Below are 14,199 nucleotides of genomic sequence, written 5' to 3' on the forward strand. Positions count from 1 at the left end.
TGAATATTACATTAATTAAATAAGTAAAATATGATGTTTTAGATCTCGGAAAACGAGATTTGAACCTAGAATGAGAGAAAAATCGAAAATTGGGAAAGTTGGTAAAATGGCCGTTTTAATATCAATGTAAGTTCATATGTATAATAAGCATTAATTTATGCATGTTTCAATGTAAAATTGATATATTTACTATGATCTCCGAGGTGTTGAAAGTATGTAAGTTGGTATGATAATAATACAACAATAATGCTGTAATTTATATTTGAAAGTTAAATTTAGTGAATTAATTGAATTATGTTAAATTAAATGATTATGGTGCCAAGTTTATGAATTGATTTAAAAATATGTCTATGGTACATGAAGTGCATTGAATTATCATACATAAATGTGATTTCTATGATTATGGATATTATGGGAAATTGTAAGTTCATATGATTTTAATAAGACAATGTGTAATTTAATGTTATTGCGTTGATATTAAATGAGATGTAAGTTTATATGTAAGTAATACATCACTATTACTTGTATTATGATATTTTATAAAAATATTGGAAATATGTTTGTGGATAATTACTTGATTGGTGAAATTGTTGGAAAAGAGAGAAATCCAGTTGAACCTTGGAAAGATTGGATGATCTGAGATGGTATGTAGCTAGGTCACATGTATAGTCTTGAGTGCACATCATGTGTACAAGAGAGCTACAAGACATTATGATGTAGCTAGGTCGCATGGGTGATACTATGTGTACACCATGTAGACAAGAGAGCTACGGGATATATGTAGCTAGGTCGCATGCGTGGTTCCAAGTGAAGGACACCATGTAGACAAGAGAGCTACGAGATAAACTGGCTAGGTCACATGGGTGGTACTAAGTGTTCACCATGTGTACAAGAGAGCCGAACTATATGATGGGTGGAGCTATGTGCTGAAACCACCAAGTATCGAGGATTGATCCGAAGTGTTCAACTGGAGACTCTCTATGTATTGCTTTGTGAGTTTTGTGATGAATAAGTGCAGGAACTTGGTTATGTGAATGATGTGTTCATTAAGTGACCAGGATGTGGTAAGGTTATAAACAAGTAAGTTATACATGAGGATGATTTTATGGTGACCTTGTGATCATAGGCCTATACTTGTGATTTATGAAATGTGGTGAAAATGATTTGTGATATGTATGTTAAAATGAGGTTAATACAAAGAAAGTGTGAAAGAATGAATTAGCAATAAAACTGTTTTGGACAGTAGCAGTGACATGAATTTGAAAAATCACCAAAAATAGTATAAATTGAATCAGAGACTGAATGAGATATCAAATTAAATATTAATGAGTCTATTTTCATATAAAAGAAACATAGAAAGCAAAGGGGTTCTATATTTTGAGATATTTATGTTTTTGTGAGACTGATTCAGAATGATTACGTGATCCCCTGTTCTGACTTTGGAAAATCACAAAAATTTGGAGAAAACTAATTAGAGGCTAAAAATTATATTTTTAAAATCCATAATGAGTCTATTTTCAAGATAAATCAACAAGAACATTATCCGAGTTATGTACTGTGAGATAATTATTTTTTAGTGAAGAGAGGTCAGAACTGTCAGAAAGTGAAACAGGGGAAATTTTAATGAATAAACTGTACTAATTGGCTAAACCAAAAATTATTAAAATTTTATGGTGGAAATATATGTGAGTCTAGTTTTAGGGGAAATTTACGGATCTTAATTTGGAGCTCTATAGCTCGAATTATAAATAATTAAGTGACTATGACTCGTATGGACAGTTTGATGTGAACATTTATTAGTAAATTGTGAAATCGTACTTACAAGAATGCTATATACATTAAGGATGTGGAATGGAGAGGAGGAGGAGGAAAATAAATATATGTGGAATACATGGAAACTATGGTATATGAAATATTGATATAATGAAATAAATGATATGTGTTTATAAGAAAACAAAAGAGAATGTTATGTATCATGACATGTATATATATATATATATATATATGACTAGTCTCAATGTAATGCTTGTTGGGTATGGAATTGAATTGAAATGTTTCGAGCAAACATGTTATTCTGCACATCTGAATCGTGGTATTTTATAAAGATATGATCTAGCTTTAAATATGAATGCTTGATGATTAAGCTGAAGATATTTGGTAAGATGATAATCTTGGTATAAGTGTATAAGTGGTACTATAATAAACAAGGTAAAATGAGTATGAGAGACACATGTATGATGACATACAAATGCTATGTTTGTGTTTTAATTGAGGATGTTTAATCATTAAATGAATACCATGTTATATGCTTTTGATTTTGTATAAGTGTGTAAGAGATCAAGGTTGACCGAAGCTTGGAAAATAGCCTAGGTATATTCCACACAGGCAGAGACACGACCATGTGTCTCAGCCGTGAATGGAACACGACTTTGGGACACGGGCGTGTGGAGCCTTAAAGCATGAAATTTCCAAGATTTTCGTAAGTTCTCGGTTTAGTCCCAAACCCTTTCTAAAGTATGTTTTGGGCTCCGTAGACTCAAATAAGGGACTATGTGTAAGAGAATGAACACTTTGAAATATGAATAAAATTTTATGGCTCGTATTTTAGTTTAATGTTTGTATGTTTGTCTGGTAACACCTCGTACCTTAGCCCGGCCTCGGATACGGCTAAGGGGTGTTACAACCCACGGCCATGTCGCACGACCATGGAAACTTTATCGAATCTCGTGTTGGGGAAATGTTTTTTTGCTCTATTTTCAAATAGCCGTATCGCATGGCCGTGTGGTTCTCAAAATCCTGTGTTTAGTGACTCAATTAGCGAATTAAATGTTAAAGACTAAAATTTAAAAAAGTTAACACCGTTAGTGCTCAAGGTGCCTCCCAAGAAGCGCTTGTTTATAGTCTAAGCTCGACTCTACCTTGTGGGTATATTTAGGTAACTTCATGGAGTCGTAGCTCCTCTTTATTGTCTTTGAATTTCTCACCGTTATACATTTTGAGATGATGTCCATTTACCTTAAAAGTGTCTTGTGATGGATGACTTTCCTCTACTGCGCCATATGGAAACACAGTTTGAACTACGAAAGGACCTGACCATCGTGATTTAAGTTTTCCAGGAAACAATTTGAGCCTCGAGTTATATAACAGGACAAGATCTCCAACTTCAAATTGCCTTCATTGCTTCAAACGGGCGTCGTGGCGGCGCTTCGTCGCTTCCTTATATAGGCATAAATTTTCTTATGCATTGGCTCGCCACTCATCTAACTCGTTCAACTGCATCAACCTATTTTTTCCTGCAAGTTTGGGGTCAAGTTTTAGAAATTTTATAGCCCAAAATGCCTTGTGTTCCAATTCAAACGGTAGGTGACAACTTTTCCCATAAACAAGTCTATAAGGTGATGTTCCTATGGGAGTTTTAAAAGCAGTTCTATAAGCCCATAAAGCATCATCTACTTTTATCACCCGATCCTTCCTGTTTAATTCTACTGCCTTTTCTAGGATAAGTTTAAGCTCTCAGTTCGCTACTTCGACTTGGCCACTAGTTTGAGGGTGATAAGGGGTGGCTATTCTATGATGAACTTCGTATTTCTTGAGGGTCTTGTCAAATTGGGCGTTACAAAAATGAGTACCCCTATCACTGGTAATTGCTCTAGGTGTACCAAATCAAGAGAAAAGTTTCTTAAGGAATCGTACTACTACTCTAGCATCATTAGTAGGTAAAGCTTGGGTTGCAACCTATTTGGACATATAATCAGTAGCTACTAAGATGTATTTATTCCTGAATGAGCTAGGGAATGGACCCATGAAGTCGATACCCCAAACATCAAATATTTAACATGAGAGCATATATTTCTGAGGCATTTCATCAAGTTTGGATATATTACCTGTCCTTTGACATTTGTCACAAGAAGTAACATACCTGTTGGCGTCTTTGAATAGAGTGTGTAACATCCCGAAATAGAGCCTAAACGGAATAGTGGTTGGGAAACCATAAATTCAAGGTAGAAAAATTTATTTTATTATCATTTTAAGGTCTATGGCATGATTTCATGATTGTGTGAAAATTTCGTTTAGAAATTTTATCGATAGAGGGTCCAATTTGATATTTAGGACTATATTGCAAAAGTTGTAAAATGTGTGTTCTAGTTCACAAAGGTATTAAGTACTTGTGAGTAATAGGTTTTTAAAATGGAGGTCCTTGGATAGTAATTAGACCATTATACTAGTTTGGACAAAAATACCTAAGGGAAAATAAAACACCATAGTTTTTAATTAAGGGCATTTTGGTCATTTAGTTATTAAAATGAATTAAAAACAAAATTAAAAGCCAATTTTTGTCCATATTCTACATTAGGCCGAAATTTCAAGGTTTCTCCATAGCTAGGGTTTGTTCCAAGCTTCCAAGCTCCATAGTAAGTGATTTCAAGCCCCGTTTTTAATGTTCTTTACGTTTTTTGAGTCCTGATAACTTGATTAAGCTTATTCTAGCAATAATTCAACCTAGGGTTCATATTTGGAAAAATACCCATAGGTGAAATTTGTGTATTTTGGTGTTTTATGATAGAATATGAGGTTTTAAATTATGTTAGATTTGGTTTTAAGTGAAAACGAGTAAAAGGGCTTAATCGGTAAAAATACCTAAGTCATAAGTACATGTTAGAGTGAGAATTTGATGTTGTCATAGAAGGGAAAAATGATCAGCATGTCATAAAACATAAGAAAATAGGATGAAGTTTAAATTCCGAGCCTTGGGGAAAATGTGTAAATATGTAAAAGTTTAGGGGCAAAAATGTAAGTTTGCCAAAGTTTGGGTCAAGGACTGTTTTAATAAATGTGAGTATTAAATAAGCTAAATTTTTTTTTTTTATAGATCAAGAAGAACAAAATTCGGGGTTAGACCGGGGAAAGAAAAAGATAGTGGACTAAATCGATATAGTTGATCATATTTTGTTTCGAGGTAAGTTTGCGATAAATAAATGCAATATTCTATTATTTTATGTTAATTTTGTTAATTTCCAGCATGTGTATATTTATTTTATGAAATTATTCAAAGAAGACTCAAGCATGAATTGACGGAGAAGTAATTTCAGAAAGTCCCGATTGAACCTTAGGAATGTGTAGGATACAAATGTCATGACATTAGGGTTTAAGGATACCATGTAAGACCATGCCTTGCCAAGGCATGACAATTGGTAAGGTTTCTAAGGCAAGGAAATCATGTAAGACCATGTCAAGACATGGCATTGATAAGTTACTATAAGGCAAAGGTCCCATGTAAGACCATGCCAAGGCATGGCATTGGTGAGTTCATAAGGCAAGGATACCATGTAAGACCATGTCAAGACATGGCAATGGTAAGTTTCAAAAGGATACCACGTAAGACCATGACAAGTCATGGAAATGGTAAGGTACCTGCGTATCCTTAGTATTCCAAGTGGTTCAACGGGAAAATTTAAAGAGAATATCAAGGTAAGGTAAGGTAAGATGAGTTATACTAAAAAGGTAAGACAAGTTCATGCTAGAAGAGCAAAGGTAAGTACATAATGTTCATGTATGCTTGATAAGGAAAAAGGTAAGTAAAATGTATTAATAAATTTGATTAAGTAAGTAAGTATTTAAGTAAGTGAGTAAGTGAAGAAGTTTAAAATATGTCTATGACAATTAATGAAGTTGCATTAAGTAGTATCATGCCAAGTAGTAAGATAATTCTTATGAATGTTGTTATTTATTTGCATGCAAACTTACTAAGCTTAATGCTTAGCCCCTTTATTTTCCTTCTTTTTATAGTTTTTTCAAGCTAACTCAGGGATCGTAAAGTACATCGGAGGTCCGGGCACACTATCACGAGGATTATTTTGGTATAGCTAGATGTTTCATTTTGAGTATGGCATGTATAGCATCGTAGCCATTTTGTGTGTATGATCTTATGATATGGCTGATGAATGGTATGTAAATGCTTGATAATGATTAGCTGTTGGAATGGCTAATCAAGGACATGTTTGGTGTTGTGTATGCCTAAATGCTAGTTATTCCATGGAAATCATGAAAAATGTGAAATTAGCTTTAAAACAGTATCGGACAACAATAATAACGTGCATTTGGAAAATCACTAAAAATAGTAGAAATGGATTTAGATAGTGAATGAGATATAGAATTAAATCTTTATGAGTCTATTTTCATATGGATGGAACAAAATAGGTATATGAGTTATATTTTATGAGATATTTAAATTTTTGTGAAATAGGGCCAGAGTGATTTCTGAATCCCCTGTTTTGAATTTGGAAATTCACCAAAAATTGTACAAAGATAATTATAAGTCATGGTTTACATGTACAGATTCCTTATTAAGTCTAGTTTTATTAGAAACAAATGTCATAATAATTGAAACTTTGTACAGGGAGATATTTAATTTTTAATACACAGGGGTGAGAGTAGTTAAACCCTGAAATAGGGGAGAATTTAACTAATAAATTGTACTATTTGGCCTAACCAAAAATTCTAGAAAAACTTTAGTCGATATATATATGAGTATAGTTTTAAGGAAAATTTACGAAATTGGATTTCGAGTTTCGTAACTCGAGATATAAATTTTTAAGCGATTGTGACGCAGTTAGCTAACTTGTCTAGAAGTTCTAAAATAAATTGTTTGAGATGTTTAATTAATGAATTAAGTCCGTTAACACCTCGTGCTCGACTCTGGCGACGGTCTCGGGTTCGGGGCATTACAGGCCAATAGAAACCTGATTCGAGGACTTTATGGGCGGTCTTATTTCCACCGTAATCTCCTCCAGTCGGTCCTGAGTGGAAATGTTCCAAGATTTTCAATGCTTCTGTCCTTGTAACGCATCTCCTGATGATTTGATCTGCACTTTTATGGAAAAGAAAAGGGTCTTCCCAAAAGTAGTTTTTCACATCAGTGAAGAATCGCTTCTTTTTCTGATGTGTCAACCCTTTTGGCGTAATGTTAGCGGATAAAAAATTCGCAATATCTGCAAACCAGGGTACCTCAGAATTAGATATAGCAAAAAATTGTTCTTCAGGGAATGACTCATTTATTTCAATGTCATCTGGTTCTTTGGTACTTGAGTTTTCAAGCCTGGAGAGATGGTCAGTCGCAAGATTTTCAACTCCTTTCTTATCCTTAATCTCCAAGTCAAATTCCTCCAATAATAAAATCCATCGAATGAGTCGAGGTTTTGCATCAGTTTTAGTCAAAAGGTGGCGATGAGCGGAATGGTCAGTAAAAATGACAACTTTAGACAATATTAAATATGGCATAAATTTATCGAATGCAAAAACCACAGCCAGCAGCTCTTTCTCCAAGGTGGTGTAATTTTATTGTGCGGCTGTCAAAGTCCTACTAGCATAATAGATAGGTTCAAAATGTTTATCTCTTCGCTGTCCCAAAACTGCACCTACTGTACAATCACTCGCATCGCACATTAGTTCAAAAGGTGAATTCCAATCAGGTGCAATTATAATTGGAGCTTTAGTCAGTTTATCCTTTAAAGTATTAAATGCTTCTAAACACTCCTGATCAAAATTAAAAGGCACATCTTTTTCAAGTAATTTAGTCAAAGGCTTAGCTATTTTAGAAAAGTCTTTAATAAATCTTCTATAAAACCCAGCATGTCCTAAGAAGCTTCTAATAGCCTTAACCAAATTAGGGGGAGGTAGTTTTTCAATGGTTTCAATTTTAGATTTATCAACCTTAATCCCTCTACTAGAAATTTTATGTCCTAACATAATACCTTCTTGAACCATAAGGTGACATTTTTCCCAGTTAAGCACAAGGTTTGTTTCCTCACATCTTATTAACACCCGTTTTAAATTTTTTAGGCAAAGATGGAAAGAGTTGCCGAAACTGAAAAATCATCCATAAATACCTCCATGACGTCTTCTACGAGTTCGTAAAAAATGGCCATCATGTAGCGCTGAAAAGTAGCAGGAGCATTACATAATCCAAAAGGCATTCTACGATAAGAAAACGTACCATATGGACATGTAAATGTCATCTTTTCTTGATCATCAGGAGTTATTGGGATTTGGAAGCCAGAGAGTCCGTCTAAAAAGCAGTAGTACATGTGTCCTGACAATCTTTCCAACATTTGGTCAATGAATGGAAGAGGAAAGTGGTCTTTTCTCGTGGCATCATTTAGCTTCCTATAATCAATACACACTCCCCAACCTGTGATTGTCCTTATTGGGATTAATTCGTTCTTCTCATTGGCTACAACAGTCATGCCTCCTTTCTTAGGAACAACATGCACTGGACTCACCCAAGAGTTGTCAGAAATAGGATAAATAATTCTAGCATCTAGGAGTTTAATTACCTCAGCTTTAACAACTTCCTTCATGTTAGGGTTCAGTCGTCTTTGGGCTTGCACACATGGTTTATATTCATCTTCCATTAAAATTTTGTGGGTGCAAAAAGAAGGGCTAATCCCTTTAATGTCAGAAATTTTCCAAGCTATGACATTTTTTATGCTCTCTTAATACTTGGAGTAATTCCTCTTTCTCCTTAGGTTGCAAGTTGGATGCAATAATTACTGGTAATGTAGAATTATTTCCAAGGAATACATATTCCAAGTGATTTGGTAATTGTTTAAGTTCCAGTTTGGGAGGTTCGTCAATAGAGGGTTTTTGCTTAAGTTCATCTTTTATCTTAATTCCCTCATAATCTGCTAGTTTTGGGGAGGTTTCATTGGAGTTTAGTCCGGTTCCTATTTCAAAATTATCATCCATCCCCTCTTCTTGTGTGAGACACAGTTCTATCGTGTACTTATGTACGATTTTCTGAAAAGAATCTTGAGTAGCATGATCAATAGCGTCGATAAAATAACATGAGTTATCCTGTTCTCTAGAAAATCTCATGACATCATAAATTTTAAAAATAATCTCTTTGTCACCTACTCTAAGTACCAATTTACCATCACCCACATCAATTACAGCCCTAGCAGTGGCTAAAAATGGCCGACCTAAAATTAAAGGCACCTCAACATCTTCATCCATGTCAAGCACAACGAAATCAACAGGGAATATAAATTTATCTACTTTTACAAGTACGTCCTCTATAATTCCCCTAGGATATTTAACAGACCTATCAGCTAATTGAATACTCATCCTAGTGGGTTTAGGATCCCCAAGACCAAGTTGTTTAAACATTTTATATGGCATCAAATTAATGCTGGCGCCTAAGTCAGCTAGTGCTTTATCATTTTTCAAACTACTAATTAAGCAGGGAATAGTAAAACTTCCTAGATCTTTCAGTTTGGTTGGCAGTTTATTTTGGAGTATGGCTGAGCACTCCTCATTAAGTTCCACTTTAGATAAGTCTTCAAACTTCCTTTTGTTTGTTAGAAGCCCCTTTAAAAATTTTGCATATGTAGGCATCCGCGATATATCTTCAACAAAAGGTAAGTTAATATGCAGTTGTTTAAAAAGTTCAAGAAATTTACTGAATTGTGCATCCATGCGGTCTTTCTTCAACTTTGCTGGGTACGAGATTGGGGGTTTATTTTTTTTTTGGCATTAGGTTGTCATTGTTTTCAGGTTCGACCTCCTTTCTGTTAGCTTCTTGTGGTGGCTTCTTTTCAGATTCAGCTAACACTTTCCCACTCCTTAGTGTAGCTACTTTCACGTGCTCTTTTGGGTTGGGTTCAGTGTTACTAGGTAGATTTCCTGGTGGTCTTTCAGATATCAATTTAGCAAGTTGACCTATCTGAGTTTTTAGCCCTTGGGTCGACGCTTGTTTATTTTTAAGTGTTGTCTCGGTATTCTAAAAATGAGTTTCTGACATCGAGATGAATTTTGCTAGCATCTCCTCAAAGTTTAGCTTTTTCTTTTGTTGGTAGGGTGGTTGTTGGAAGCCTGGAGCTGGTGGTCTCTGATTCTCTTGGCCTCCCCATGAGAAATTTGGGTGGTTCCTCCAACCTGCATTATAAGCATTACTATAAGGATTATTTTGAGATCGAGGATTATTACCCATGTAGTTTAACTGCTCATTCTCCATGTTGTGGCCATAGGGTGGGTATTCTGAATTGTTTGATCTAGCCCCACTTGCTTCGCACTACATTACTGGGTGAACCTGTAAAGAACTAAGAAAACCATCAATTTTATTATTCAAGAGTTCTACCTAATTAGATATAAATGCTGGCTGCTTTTGTTGGCTTTGTCCTCATGACTTGCCACTGATAATTATTCAGTGACATCTCTTCTATAAATTCATAAGTATCTTCAGGTGTTTTATTATTGATGGTTCTACCCGCGGCTGCGTCAATCATCTATCGAGTCGAAGGATTTAGGCCATTATAAAACGTTTGAACCTATAGCCAAAGTGGTAACCCATGGTGAGGGCACTTTCTCAAAAGGTCCTTGTATCTCTCTAATGCATCGTAGAGTGTTTCTAAATCCATCTGCACAAAAGAAGAGATATCATTACGTAATTTGGCTATTTTAGCCGGCGAAAAATATTTTAATAAAAACTTTTCGGTCATTTGTTCCCAAGTAGTGATTGATCCTCGTGGTAACGAATTCAACCACTTTTTAGCTTTATTTTTCAATGAAAAAGGGAATAACCGAAGGCGAATGGTGTCATTAGAAACGCCATTAATTTTAAATGTATCACATAGTTCCAAAAAGTTTGCCAAGTGAGCGTTGAGATTTTCGTCCTGCAAACCATCAAACTGAACAAATTGCTGTATCATTTGAATTGTGTTAGGTTTCAGTTCAAAAGCATTTACAGCTACAGCAGGTCTAACTATGTTCGATTCAGTTCCTATTAAAGAAGGTTTAGCATAATCATAAATAGTGCATGGAGCAGGATTCTGATTAGCAGCAATCGCAAGAGGTAGTGGATTTTCTTGGTTTTCAGCCATCTCCTCAGTTGTGGTTGAAATATCGTCCTCTTGCTCTTTCTCTATGTATCGTAAGCTTCACCTTATTTCTCTTCGAACTGTGCGATCGATCTCACTATCAAACAGTAATGGTCCTGACGGGTTTCTTCTGGTCATAAACTAAAAAAACCTGTCAGAAGAGAATATGTAACACCCCGAACCCGAGACCATCGCCGGTGTCGAACACGAGGGGTTAACGAGCCAAGTCCTCTTAAAGCACCGACCAATTTGGCATTTCCAGACAGGCTGGAAAACTGCGTCACTGTCGCTTTAAAAATCATATCTCGAGTTTCAAAACTCGGAAACTGATTCCGTAAATTTTTCCCGAATTTAGACTCATATATCCTCCCATGGATTTATTTCTAGAATTTTTGGTCGGGCCAATTGGTACAGTTTATTAGTTAAAGTCACCCATGTTACAGAGGTCGACTACACTGACCCTCAATTGTTACAACTTGAATGTCTCTCTGTACAGGGCTTTAATACTGGTGCTGTTTGTTTCTAATGAAACTAGACTCAAAAAGGAATCTGCACATATAGGGCATGACTCCTAATTCATTCTGGATAATTTATAGTAAATTTTCAAAGTTACAACAGGGGACCCAGAAACCATTCTGGCCCTGTCTCACGAGAACTTTAATATCTCTCGGTACACTGTTCATATGATCGTTTCGTTACTTTCATATGAAAATAGACTCGTCAAAGTTCGTTTACATAACTTATTCACTATTTAATACCAATCCTACAAATTTTGGCAATTTTTCAAATCCGCACCACTGCTGCTGCCAGCATCTATTTTCAAGGTAAACTTTACCTATCCTGTGGTTTCCATGGGCCAACTAAAATTTTGACATACATAGGTCCACATATGATCATATTTAGCCATTCCAATGGCTGATCATGTGACCAACACTCTCATTCCAAACCATAATCACATCATGAAACCAAATATAATTACAAAGCACAAATGGTCAAATTCCATCCTCCACTTTTACGAACCATTTTCGCATGGCCGTACACATATACATCACAAAGAACTTAAAAACAATCGAGGGTAGTCCTATACATGCCATATCCAAAGTTTAACTAAAAGAGTACCAAAAAAAAAGGGGGTTTGATAGTGTGGATGACTTCACTTCAATGATCCCGAATCCGATCGCTAATGAGCAAAATCTATAAAACAGAGAGCCAAAGCAACGGGGTAAGCATTTTTATGCTTAGTAAGTCTCAAGCAATGAAATCGGCTTTAACTAAAGCATTACATTCACATAGCCAAATGAATCATTTCATTAATACACATTCACATAATCATACTTACTTCACACTTCATCATTATATCCATTCACAAGATATCATCCAATTCAAGAGCTGAAAATTCGTTAGTCGATTGAACGAATATTATTCAAACGTATTGACTTTTCCAATGCACATGTAAACATACCTTATCCTTTGGGCCTTTCGGCGTACTAATTAAATTTATTACAGCAACCAACGCTCACCTTCAGCCCAAGCTTCTTGAATACAACCGGATATAACCACACGCACGAATGCCTTGGTCTTAGCGGATATAACGACTTGCACAAATGCCTTGGTATTAGCCGGATATAACAACTTGCACGAATGCCTTGGTCTTAGCTCGGATGTAGTCACTAGCACAATTGCCTTGGTCTTAACCGGATATAAATACTAGCATAAATGTCTTGGGACTTAGCCGGGTATCATTCAATTGCTCATGCACACATACATCAATAATCATTACACATCCATGTTTCGTTTTTCGTTACTAGGGCTCAAACACAAACATATCACTAGCATAATCGCCTTGGGACTTAGCCGGGTATCATTCAAATACTCATACATACATATATCAATAATCATTACACATCCATATTTCATTTCACATAATTCAAGTAGGGTCATTTCTTGAAGACTTACTTCGGATGTTGTCGAACGGCTTTAACGGCTATTCGATCACTTTTTCTTTCCCCTTATCCAATTGTGGCCCTCTAAGCTCTTGAGCTTTATTTTAACAAATAAATTGATTTAGTCGTTTGAATATCAAAGGGGAATCCAAGGTACTTAGCCCTTATAAGGCCGCACACACTTACATCTACATACTTGAGCTCAATAATTATAACATAGCATCAAGCACTCATATGGCCGATTATACTTAGTCATACTTGCACCAAATCAACAATAAATTTCAAGGTTTTTCACACCATATATGTACTAGGCGAATGTACATGGAGATTTCACAAACATTCTTCAACAATTTCTTCTTTAAACAAACATATTTATCATTTATTTCATAACCAAATCATCATGTGCAAACATATATACACATATAGGTGCAAGGCCGAATTTCAAGGTGTTCATAACCATTCAAAACACAAATTTTAACTATCATGCAAGAAGCATAAACCATGCTCATGAGCATACCATGGCGAATACATCACACACCACACCCTTTCAATTTTTGGTCATGGTTAAACAAAGGACTCAATGCCCTACTCAAGAATACTAAAAGAAATTTCAAGAGTAGTCAATCCATCATTACATGCATCATCAACAAGCTTCACTTTTAGCATGCAATGGCTTTAACACAATATCAACTTTGGCCAAATACCATTTCCATGGCATAACAAGGATTTGAACCATGGCTAACATGAACATCAAGTTAGCAACTAAAACATGCATGAATCTCATGACACAACCTCATACATACCTTAATCTTGATGCAAGTTTAGCCAAATCTCCTTCTAGATCTCTTCTAAACAAAGAAAATGAAGCAAAATCTCTTCTTCCTCTTAGAAATTTCGGCCAAAGGAAGGAGGGAAAAAGATGAACAAATTTTTTGTTTTTCTTTCTTACCTACACGGCAATGGGGGATGCTACACTCACACACATTATGTTTTTGTTTCTCTTCCCACATCTTAATTATTAATCATTTCTCTCATCATCCATTAACAAAACATGTTTCAACATGTTTTCTTTGCCTATAAACCTGTCATGGCGGCCACTAAGCTTCCTTTGGGGAAATTTGACATGCAAATCCTTTATTTTGCATGCATGATCAACTAGTCATCACACATCTTCCCATCATACTTTCAAAGTTTACTACTAGGTCCTTTCTAGTGAAATTTACCTTTATAACTCTAAATCAAAACATCAAAATGTCACACATGAATACACACATATTATAGGCATCAAAATAAATTTTAAATTATTTTTATGCCTCGGTTTTGTGGTCCCGAAACCATATTCTGACTAGGGTCAATTTTGGGCTGTCACAACTCTCCCCCAC

General features: G+C 35.4%; 1 non-coding gene across 1 annotated transcript; it reads left to right on the forward strand.

Annotated features, from left to right (window-relative positions):
* The first annotated feature begins 10,341 nt into the window (after positions 1-10,341).
* LOC128279534 (small nucleolar RNA R71) lies at positions 10,342-10,448 on the forward strand. Its single transcript, XR_008269736.1, has one exon. It is a non-coding gene; the product is annotated as a small nucleolar RNA R71 (small nucleolar RNA).
* The last annotated feature ends 3,751 nt before the right edge of the window (positions 10,449-14,199 follow it).

The sequence above is a fragment of the Gossypium arboreum genome, chromosome 8, assembly GCF_025698485.1.
Source record: "Gossypium arboreum isolate Shixiya-1 chromosome 8, ASM2569848v2, whole genome shotgun sequence".
Lineage (NCBI taxonomy): Eukaryota > Viridiplantae > Streptophyta > Magnoliopsida > Malvales > Malvaceae > Gossypium > Gossypium arboreum.